General features: G+C 41.7%; 1 long non-coding RNA gene across 1 annotated transcript in view; it reads right to left on the bottom strand.

Moving 5' to 3' along the window:
* LOC148107169 (uncharacterized) overlaps positions 1-10,815 on the bottom strand; it is a 362,214-nt gene extending 351,399 nt beyond the window's left edge. The window contains exon 1 of the long non-coding RNA XR_015722973.1: positions 10,706-10,815. This is a non-coding gene — a long non-coding RNA (uncharacterized LOC148107169). The remainder of the gene's footprint in view (positions 1-10,705) is intronic.
* Between the last annotated feature and the right edge of the window lie 703 nt (positions 10,816-11,518).

An 11,518-nucleotide genomic window follows, 5' to 3' on the forward strand; every position in this document is an offset into this window, starting at 1 on the left:
CCCAGTGCCTCAGATGACTGCATTTAGAGAGTGGGTCTTTAAAAAGGTAATTAAGGTTAAATTTGGTCAAGTGGACCTTAATCCAACATGACTGGCATCCTTTTAAGAGAAGGTTAGGGCACAGACAAGCACAGAAGTAAGACCATGTGAGGTACAGGGAACAGATAGACGGTGAACCCTGCTGACACCTTCACCTCAGTCCTCTAGCCTCCAGAACTGAGGGGTAAACAAATGTCTAGTGTAAAAGGCACCCAGTCGGGGGCGCCTGGGTAGCGCAGTCGTTAAAGCGTCTGCCTTTGGCTCAGGGCGTGATCCTGGCGATCCGGGATCGAGTCCCACATCGGGCTCCTCCGCTGGGAGCCTGCTTCTTCCTCTCCCACTCCCCCTGCTTGTGTTCCCTCTCTCGCTGGCTGTCTCTCTGTCACATAAATAAATAAAATCTTTAAAAAAAAAAAAAAAAAGGCACCCAGTCTGTGGTAGTCTGTTACAAAGTCCAAGCTGAGTAACACACCCTTCCCTAGACACAATGACTAGGAACCGCTAGAGGTTGGGGGCAGAAGTAAGTCTAACACATCAGGGTTTGAAAACCATGAATGTGAACTTCTTCCCAAGAGGCTAAAGGGCTTCCCCAGATCGCACAGACCTTGACCTGCTCTGACTGTGGCCAAGTGCTAGGCCCACTCTTGCTCCAGCAAGACTCAGGTGTCTACAGTGGAATCTCGGTTTTTCCTCGTCCTTGAACCTGACTCATAAAATAATTGCTACCTTTTGTTTCTAGGAGTTTCACAGGAACTCATCTCCTCAGAACCTGCTTCTACCAAAGATATTTGAATGACAGCTCAAAGGGGTATTTGAGGATGACACAAAAATCTATTTTTTTAAAGAAAAATGTAGAGAAAGCAGAGGATCAGGTCAAGCTGACCAAATTGCTGGACGACTGCTAAGAGATGAAGGGCTGACACAGCTCAGTGGCTCAAGGATTCTATGTTTAAGCACAGGGTGTCACGAGCTCACCAACCCTGGAAGTCTCCAGCTTTTCCTGGGGCTGCAGAGTCCGAGTATGCCAGCCTCCAGAAAGGACGTCAGATAAAGCCCTGGTCATTCTTCAAGGAATTATCATAGAAAATCACCTTGCTCATCTCAGTTCATAAACACATAGGTAGTAGCACTGGGGAGGTTATAATATGTGGTCTAGCCTGAATATTTGTTTCTGGTAAACCGAAAGCCATGCAGGGATCCATCTCATGCAGAGCTCCGGAGACTCTAGAATCCACCCATGGACAAAAGGGACTCTTGCATATCATTCTGTTATAGCCGTGGCCAAATACCCAAGACTGAAAGGAAATTATAGAGTCCCTTTTATCCCCACCATTTAAATTATCCAGTTGGTTCCCTAACATTATATTTCAGGATTACTGCTCCCTACCCCTAGATTTGCAACTTTGCATTTTATTTGCCTAGAAGCAAATGTGACTAGCAATACCTCCTATCTGGGCATAGGGACAAGTATTTCTTTGGCCCAACCCTACCCCAATCACCACCATCTAATAACCTCTCACCCACTAAACTCCCTGGTCACATACTCATGTCTTAATTCAATAAATATTACTGAGTACCTATTACAGGTTAGGCATATTCCAAGCTCTGAGGGTACAGTAGTGAACATAACAGACTAAATTTCTGCTCTCATTGAACTTAATTTCATGTGATGGAAACAGACAATAAACAAGTAAATAAATACAAAGACCATTTCCAGATATATACTCAAGGAAAAATAAAGCAGAGTAATGAAACAGAGCAGTTCTCCTCACAGTGTGGTCTGTGAGTCAGCAGTGTCAGCATCAGCTGGGCACTCTTTAGAAAAGCAACCTCTCAGGCTTCCCTCAAGCCTTTCCAATCAGATGCTCTAGGGATAGGTGAAGTAGAAGAACCACTGTCGTACGAAGAAGGATGTTGGAGGGTTGCTTTAGACTGAATGGCCACAGAAAACCCCCCTGAGGTGGAGACATTGGAGCTGAGACCTGAACGTCACCTGCGCTAGGACATGTCCTGGTCTTAATTCTCCACAGTGGTCACTTCAGGTCTCCTAAAATTATGGTCTTTGTTTCATGCTTACCAAACACTCCCTGAGGTTCATTTCCCCTCACAGCCAACTTCATGGATGTGTGACCTGTGCAGTCACAGAAATCCTTGCTCTCGGAAGGACCCCACCTTTAGCTTAAAGTTCTACTGTCACCATCTTGAAATTCTTCACAGTTTTATCTCTGAACTGGTTTTGTAAGTGAGCTCTCACGGGACAACGGGGCAGGTACGTGAGCAGAGGAGGTGTGGGCATGATGCATGCTTCCCTGTTCACACGCAACACGGGCAAGCTCTAGGAGCGCGGGATTCTAGCAGACTTGTAATGCACAGCAGTTCAGTGATGCTCAAAGCGAGTTTCATATAAGTGTGTTGAGTCCACAATTTGATAAAGCAGGGGCACTGACACCTCAGAGAGGCCATGCTTTCTCTTCTACTCAGAATGTGCTGCACATACAGAAAGAATGCAAAGGTACTCCAGGAAATCAGACCTCCCAAGGAAGGCTGTTGGTATCTCCATACCCAGGTTACTCCTCTGTATTCACCAAACCACTTATGCTGAAAATGATGGCCCAGAAAGTGAAAGGTATAACAGCCCACAGCTCTTTTTCCTTTCAATTCTTCCTTACTCTCCAGTAAGTGCAGGTGGAAAATGTTAGTACAATGCAGGTGAATCAAAAAGTGAAATAATAACAAATGTGTTAGTACCGTGCACCAATTCCACTATTCGGGCAAAGATGAAAACAGATGCATACATGAGCTACCACATGTGAGTTGTGTAATTTCAGTGACTCCATATTGGAGTTAAATGCTCATAAATTTACAATTAAAACCGACAGGCACAATAGAAATGGTCAAATTCATGCAAATAATGTAAAATTTTATTTTTTCTTTACTTAAAATGATGGGCTATAGCAAATCAGAGCATGACTCGTCGAGAGAAAAACCAGGGAAGAAAAGGAAAAGCTTTATATTTTCATTCCTTTAGTGACAACTGTTTCCTGCTCTTTGAATAAGGAACTCCATAAATCACGCAGCCGGCGTTGCTTCCCATGAGAAGTCTGCTTTCCATGAGAAGTCCTCCCATGAGAACTCGCCGGGCTGACATGAGCATCCCAGGACACGTGGCAGCTCTGTTCCCTTTGTCACAAATGGGTCATCAAGTGGAGCATCCATTTCTGAGACGGTACCGGGTGGCACTGTTATCAGGAAAGTGAGCTTTCTTTGCATCAGGCGGGACAACAAAAAGAAAACCTTTCCCTCTAGCTCTTGTGCAGACCCTATGATAGCAACCGCTTCTTTAGAGACAGACATGTGAGTAGCTACCACAACCCAGCACAGTGTTGAATCTTCAAATTGGCCCCTATTCTGTGAGACCACTGGGTCATGCCTCAAAAGCAAGAAATGCAAAAAAGAGCTTTCAACCCACATACTTGCAGAAGAACAAATGTGCATGGAGACATTCACTGACTAGCCCTAAAACAGTACCCACACAACCCAGTAGGACTCCAAGAGGATTCCAACTGTTGAAGGTCATGAGGTTTGATAGAACTGTCCTATTTTACCTTCTGCTACAAACTCACGTTACACCATACTTAGTGGACACAGCCTCCTTCTCTCATTCACTTCCAATTTGCACTGCACACCTCGAACGACCAACCAAAAGGCGGGGGGGGGATAAAGAAGTTCCTTTGACTTTGCCTGCCCAAGGTTCGATCCTAAATGCTTAAAGGGACCTCCATTTCCAGGCGGTTCCAAGGCCTGGTGTGTGTCACCTCACACGATCAGACTTATCACCGCGGTCACTTCGGTTCATGAGAAATCTGGGCTCTCTCTCGCACATGGTGCCAAACGAGTTACAAAGGCTGCTTTCATGAACTCAGGCAGGTTTACAAGGCTGAAAGTGCCAAGATTTCAGGGTTGCAGCACTATCCCACTCATTTCTTATTAAGATGCTCCTTCATCATTGGAAATTCCTTTAGGTCCCAAATGATTTCAGTCCTGTTATTAAGCCATTAGTTAAAAGAAAAGGCTGAGAACCAAAATCCTCACCTCCCCAACGTAACCATTAGCTTTTGGAGATCGATTTTTACAAGATGCCTAAATGCTGACCCTGGAGAATACAGCATTCTATTAGGTGAAAACACGAGTAACAGATTTATTTTTCACCCTCAAAAATCAAGAAATAAATACCTTTTGTTGGTAAGTAATGTGTGGGAAATGTTTGGAAGGGTTCAGAGGTGCAGTTTCTCCCCTACTCCACCACAAAATAAAGAGCTGCCTCTTGTATAGAACCTGCAAAGGGGCTGGAGGCGAGGGGCGTGGGGTGCGTGTGGGCCAAGCCACCTTGTCTGCCCTCAACCTTCGGCTGCTCCGTCTGTTTCTCAGTGCCTCCATCTCCAAGGGGATCACAGAGGGAGTTGTAACTGTGCTCTGTGAAGTTTTTAGGAAAAAGGTCGTTAGGCCTTGGTGAGCATCAGGAATCACCTGGGATGTGTGCGCACAGCCCGTACTCACAATTCTCTGCTTATGAAATTGATTTCGTGGGTCGAGGAGGACAGAGGACCCAGCAACCTCAACTACTAAAACAATTTTCAGCTGATTCGGATGCAAGGCCTGCAGAGGTGCCAGTTATAAGCTGAGGGAACAGATTCATACTGGGCTCTACCATCTTCACCCCTGCATCCAGGAAAGCAGCTCAGCCTTCCTCTGTTTAACAATGAAGTGCCCCAAAAGCTTGATAAGGGACTCACTGCTTTGAAAAGCACAGGACTAGATGTCCTCTAATGCCCTGTGCAGTATCCGTGTTTAGGATTCCAGGAAGTCCATGGTGAGGCCAACTTCACTTAAAGGAGGTACGTACACGTATGTTAAGAACCTCCATTCTTTCTGTGGAAAACCCCTAAAGTGGGCCAGAGACGAGATACTCACCCCGCACCCCAGGACTCCAGGGCCTCAAGCAATTCTACTCCCGTAATAGATAAAACATAAATACGTCATTTCTTTAAGAAATTATTACAAATAATTAGTGCTGTGCGTTGAGTTTTGTCCTTTCAAAAGATCAGCTGAAGTCCTAAGCCCCAGAACATTACGTCGTGATCTTTTTTGGAAACAGGGTACTTAGGTAAGATGACGTCACACTGGAGTAGGGTGGGCCCTTAAGGCAGAATGGCCAATGTCCTTAAAAGACAGTAGGAAGACACAGGGAGAATGATGACAGAGAGCTTGGAGTTCCGCAGAGGCACACCGAAACCCACCAAGGACTGCCAGCAACAACCAGAAGCTAGGAGAGAGGCACGGAAAAGACTCTCCCTCAGAGCCCTCAGGAGGAACAAACTGCACCCTCACCTTGACTTCGGACTTCCCGCCTCTACTTCGGACTTCCCGCCTAAATTTCTGCCACTGTAAGCCACCCAGTTTGGGCCACTTTGTTACAGCAGCCCCAGGAAACCAAGACACTCACTAAATTTGCACATGATAAAAATGATCTTTGCAAAGGTTGCTCTTTTATCTTAATTTAATTTTCAGTGCAGGAATATGAAAGATTATCCAAACTCAGCCCAGGCACAAAGGAACCTTCTACCCCCCATCCTTCAAAAGCGACAAGGTCCGTCTCTAAAATGAGTCTCAATGTGTCATTAAAGCAATCTCTAGGTCACAGTCCGTGTGGCCCCATCACTCAGGGTGCCTCATCCTTTCACAGAGGTCATTAATCGGCTTTGGGCATGAAATCAAAAGCTTTAAAAAAAAAATGTTTAAAAGGAATAAATGAGCTCCCTCTAAAAGGATTCCAAAAGCTCATGCTCCTACAGGAGGCAGGAAAACTGTACATTCTGAAGTTTTTCTGGAAATAGGTCACATTTCCATTTCCCTAAAAAGAATTTCCCATTTTTAATCTCAATGGATATTGTGATAATTAAAATCGCCTCTCAAAATATCTACACAGTGGTACTTATAAACCACTGGGTTCAATTAGCCTCTTCTTATTAAGGAGGCTGCCATGATTTTAAACATATTTTTTGAAGTAGAATACATGTGACTACTACCTTCATTTTTATGAGGGATTCAAAAAGAAATCCAGGTTTCACAATTAGGACATTCATTTTTATTCTGGAAGAAAATAAAATAAATAGGAACCCAACTTATGTAAAACACAAATAGTCAAATCTGATAAATATAATGAAGTGTGGCAGTTAGATTTTACATGTCAAAATACCCACTATCTAATGTTAAAATTCTTTCCATTTTGCTTTAAGTCTTAACACTTTTTTTATGATAACACATGCTCTGCATGTCTACAAATATATTAAGATGAGAAATGAAAGAAATTCTGGGGCCCCTACAATCTGGCTTGTGAGGTAGATTGCTAATTGATCAATAAATCCCCCGTAGGCCCCTCCCCTCTCAGATGGGTCTCTCCTTTACCTCCCCCACCCGCTGCTTTTAAATCTTGGTAAGTGCAAACCTGAGCCTAGGCAGCTAAATCACCTTCAGGTAAGTTATGGTGTTTAATAAGAAGTATTTACTCCTGTACTCTGATGTAAACAAAGCTGTGACATGACAACCCAAACTACCGAAAGTATTCACTGGAGACGATTATTTCCGTCATAAAAGGAATCATAACGAAACTCTCTGAAATAACATGAGATAACACTTGATGTTAACATACTTAAAATTTGATTCAATTAAGAAAAATTCTGTTTTCATAAAACTTTTAGGACCTCAAGTAATATATCAACTGAGGTGAGATGATTTGTTTTATATATGTATACACACACATACACATATATACACATATTTTTTTATATATATATATATATATATATATATAAACACAGACATACACACACACGCACACATATACACACTCATTTACTCAACAAACATTCATTGTAAAAAAACCCCGTGTGCCAAGAATCACTTGGCACTAGGGACACAGCTGAATAAACTAGAGATCTTACCATAAGAGTATTTCATATAATCACATCTCATAAATTAGTACAACGGAAGGGAAGGAAATGAACAACTAACAACTGCATGTGCAAAATAAACTCCTTAACAAAAAAACACTAGGTTTCACTGACGGCTGCATGAGGTCTACCCTAATTTATATCCTTCTCTCACACCCCTATACTTGCTTATACAGGATTCTGAGCCTGGGTTAACTTACATACAGCACCAAGAGCCACCCCAATTGGAGGGCTGGGGATTACTGATTCAGAATGATCCAGAAATGCTAAGGAACTAAAAGCTGAACTCCATCTAGTTCACAGGAAAGTCATCATAAATTTCAGCAAATTATACCTGAAAAATATTTTCATTTTGATTTGTAGAGCTCGGCAGCCATAACAGATCCAGTTCCAAGAAAGCGATTACAACTTTAACCATACAATCATTTTCAGGTCTTCAATATTTACCTAATTATTCCATTCTTCCCATTCCCAACACACACACATTAAAATAAATCGTAAATTGGTTATCTTGTATGTACAACCAGTTGCTAAAAGGTAAGTATATCTGTTTTGGTTTCAAGCAACAGAAATCACTTCTGAGTAATTTAAGCAAAAGAGTGGTCACTTATTGAAACCAAAGAAACCGTTGAACAGTTAAGCCTTGAGAAAGATAGACACCAATACATCCCCAGAGTCTCAATAAGTACACAGAAGTTCTCTCTAATGAGTTAATTTACTCCTAGCATGGCTCCAAGGAGTCCTGGCCTCCTGCCCATTCCAGTCTGTGTTTCAGATTTCCAGAACCAAGAACCTCGTTGGCCTAGTTTGGATCATATGCCTACCCCTAGATCACCAAGAGGCAGGATCAGCGTACACAGGCCTATTAACGGGGGGGGGGGGGGGGGGCGTAAACAGAGAAGTTGTCTTTGGCATTAAAGTAAGTTTTTAAAATACTCCCTCTCTTTAAGGAGTTAGATTTCCCGGTTTACCATTGCTTCTCTTCTAATACTTATTATGAATATAACACAACAACTATGGGGATGGCTTGGAAGAAAAGGTAGGAGTCAGAAGGGCATAAAACAGGAAGATGAGCATAACATACAACCTGACACTTCAAATTCATCTCAACATGTAAGAGCCACTTTGTGATTTATTCCTCATCCTATGGACATGGAGAGCTCCAGAAAAACAAGAGTCACCTAGAGTCACAAACAGATCTTATTTCTGGAGTCAAGAGAACAGAATAAGGTTTACTCCAAAAGCCTACCGAGGGCTTTATACTCTCTTAAACAGACAGCAGAGGCATTTCTCACAATCAGTGCTTCATGGTACTTCCATACTGCTCTGACAGGGAAACATTACCTTTCTCTGTGACTGATGAAAAACAAAAACAAACAAAAATCTTAAGTTCAAAAAAAAAAAAAAAAAGAATAAGGAAGAAGCAAGGACTCTGGGTTGATATATGATGACTGTCTAAATATAGAAATTTACAGGGGACCTGGGGGGCTCAGTCAGTTAAGTGACTCTCGATTCCAGCTCAGGTCATGATCTCAGGGTCATGAGGCAGAGCCCTGCGTCAGGCTCTACACTGAGCTTGGAGTCTGCTTAAGATTCTCTCTCTCCCCCTCTGCCCCTTATCCCCAGTGCATGCGCTCTCTTAAAAAAAAAAAAAAAAAACACAACAACAACAACAAAACAAAATTCTGTGTGTGTATAAATTTACTTCTTCAAGAAGCAAATGGGTCTACTGTTTCTTTCTGTTGGAAAGGTTGCTTGATGAGCTCAGTTTTGAATTACATGAAAAGACTTCTACACAGCGAGCACTTTGAGTCTAATGAGAAATGTCAAATGGAAAATGTAACTAAAAGAGTCTTGCTCAAAAAGTCCCTGCTGATGAAACCTCAAATCAATATTGATGAATTTGGCTTGCCCAATTTTTGCTGAATGGAATGAACTGGGTTGGTAGGAGAAGTTATTTTAGCTCTATTTCCTCAGCATGCCAATAGAGTTTTTTTCCCTGTTCCTCCAGCCACACATGTGGCATACATTTATTATTTACAATACATACACAGGAAGCACTTGATTGATGAGATAACCCCTCTTTCAGAAAGATCTTTTCCAAATGGGACTTTATACTGTAGGTGTTAAATGAAGTACCATAAAGTCAGTAAGATATACCTTTTCAACCCTAGATTTTATTTCCGATAAAAATATTACAAGGGTGATTTTTTTTGTAGACAGTATTTGATGTAAAATATGGTTACAGATAAATACAGATTGAGCCTATATATTTTTCTCTTCACATGCTCTCGAAGACTTTGTGTATGGCGTGTGTAGAAGCTTACGTAAACATGAGAGGGAAAAGAGAACAAGAGACTGGAGAGATTAAAACTGGGATGGTTTCTGTACGAAACATAATCACGTAGAGGAGTATAATTGTATTCATGTAGATTTTAGTGCATACTTAGACATTCATTTGTACTAGTCCACTGAATAAGAACTATGAGCATTCAAAATGGCATCTATGGGGCATCAAAACATCTATGTTTCAAATCCAATTTTGAAACATCACTATTGCTACCCTATGTATGTTCCCATCTAGTTTTAGAAAGCAAATTTTGCTTTTAAAGGAGGGAATAACATTTAGGACAATGTTAAATTCATATCATTTGGCTTAGTATGAGGTACTGGTTTTATGTCTGACCACATCCAAATACAGTTATGTCCTGCTTAAAGAGTCTTTAAGAGTCTTGTGTGTGTGTGTGTGTGTGTGTGTGTGTGTGTGTGTGTGTGTGTGTGTGTGCTGAAAATTTCCTTTATAAAGAAATAACTCTTTCCTTCCCAAATCATCACCTTATAGCTTTCCTTTAAATGGTATCATCCAAAAGCACATTTTGTGGACAACTACAGGCACAAAAAGAAAACATTCATATATATTAAATATATATATTAATACATATTTATTGATACATACTATATATTCATATATTCAGTTATAAATGTAAACGTCTAAAATTGTAAGTAATTTGACATAACTCTAACATTCTTATAATAGATCAGGCACTATTCTAAAGGACTTGTAAATATTTACTCATTTACTCTGCATAACGCTATAAGATAGGTATTTAGTTTTCAAATGGTGGCAGAGAGGTACAGGGAGCTTTGTAACTGGCCTCAGGTCTCACCCTGAAACTGCTCAGCCAGGGTAAGTACCTAGCAGACCAGACACAGAGGCTACATGCTCACTCACCACGTTACCCAGAACAGGGGTCAGGATTTCTGCTGCATATTCTTCTTTTTTAACAATACTTTTTCAATGTTGTTCACAGGCAATTACAAAAACAGGCCACGGGCCAGATGTGGCCTGGAAACCATGTTTGCCAATTTCGGTTCACTGCCAGATTTCCTCACACAATTTTTTTAAACGTAAATGCAATAAATGCAGACAAAGTAGCTTTAACTTTTGTGGACAGTTACTTTGTTAAATTTGCAGTTCTCCCAAAGACCTCCTGGTCACCACCCCCTAAGATCTGCTTTGTCCACCCTTAAACCACCTCTGGGTTTGAGCTCCTGGTCATCCAGTTCTTACCCTGTGACCGTACCACCCAGGCTCAGGTGACTGGTCCCAGAGAATCCTGTCACCCAATCTGGGTCAGAGGATTGGGAATTCTTACCTTGAGTGACAGTCCCCATCTGTTCTGCTTGAGGGTCTGTATCAAACAAAATAGGAGGCTTGCCAGGGGTCGTGGTTTCCACCAGCCAAACTGGCGAAGCTGGGAGAGTCAGTCTGCAAAGGGAAAGAACCAAGTCAACACAGACAAGCTCAGGGTGACATATGGAGAAAGGATCTTGACAGCGAGCCCTTCATTTAGTTTATTCCTAAGCCTCAGCTGCATTCTTGTCCTTGGATTTCCTGAGAAAACTCCTATTTCCTTGAAATAAAGCCCCCTCAGCCTCCTCACTCAGCTATCTGGCATTGGTTTCTGTTGCTTACAACCAAAACTAATAGTTTTTATGCCTACATACCATTTTTAATTAGCCGGCATGTTTAGACAGGGAAATTATTTTTAGGGAACTGGCTCACCAAGAGTTTAAGAAAGTGCATTCTTTCAGATGACTCAAGAGGTTTTGGTTCAGATATTTCCATTTAGACACTTAAAATACATCTCTGAAGCAAGATCCTAATTAAACTAAACACATAGCAAAATGTAAGAGTTCATCAATAGTATTTATTTCCCTCCCTATCACCTCCAGGAGTAGTTCCAGTCACTCAAAAAGGCCAGAAGCTGATGTACAGGGCAGTTCAACAATTTTTTAAATTCCTACTATGTTTCTAGCACTTTTCTTCCCTTAGCTTGTCACCCATGACCCAAAACCGTGCCTGGGGCAGAGTCATCACTGGACACATATGGAGTCAAAAGGATCAATGAATCAATACACATTTTAATGATTTTTAATGTTTAATAACCCTAGAAGGACCCTCTTCA

Source organism: Ursus americanus, chromosome 34 (genome assembly GCF_024610735.1).
Source record: "Ursus americanus isolate L20-20 chromosome 34, mUrsAme1.1.p, whole genome shotgun sequence".
In the NCBI taxonomy this organism is placed as follows: Eukaryota; Metazoa; Chordata; class Mammalia; order Carnivora; family Ursidae; genus Ursus; species Ursus americanus.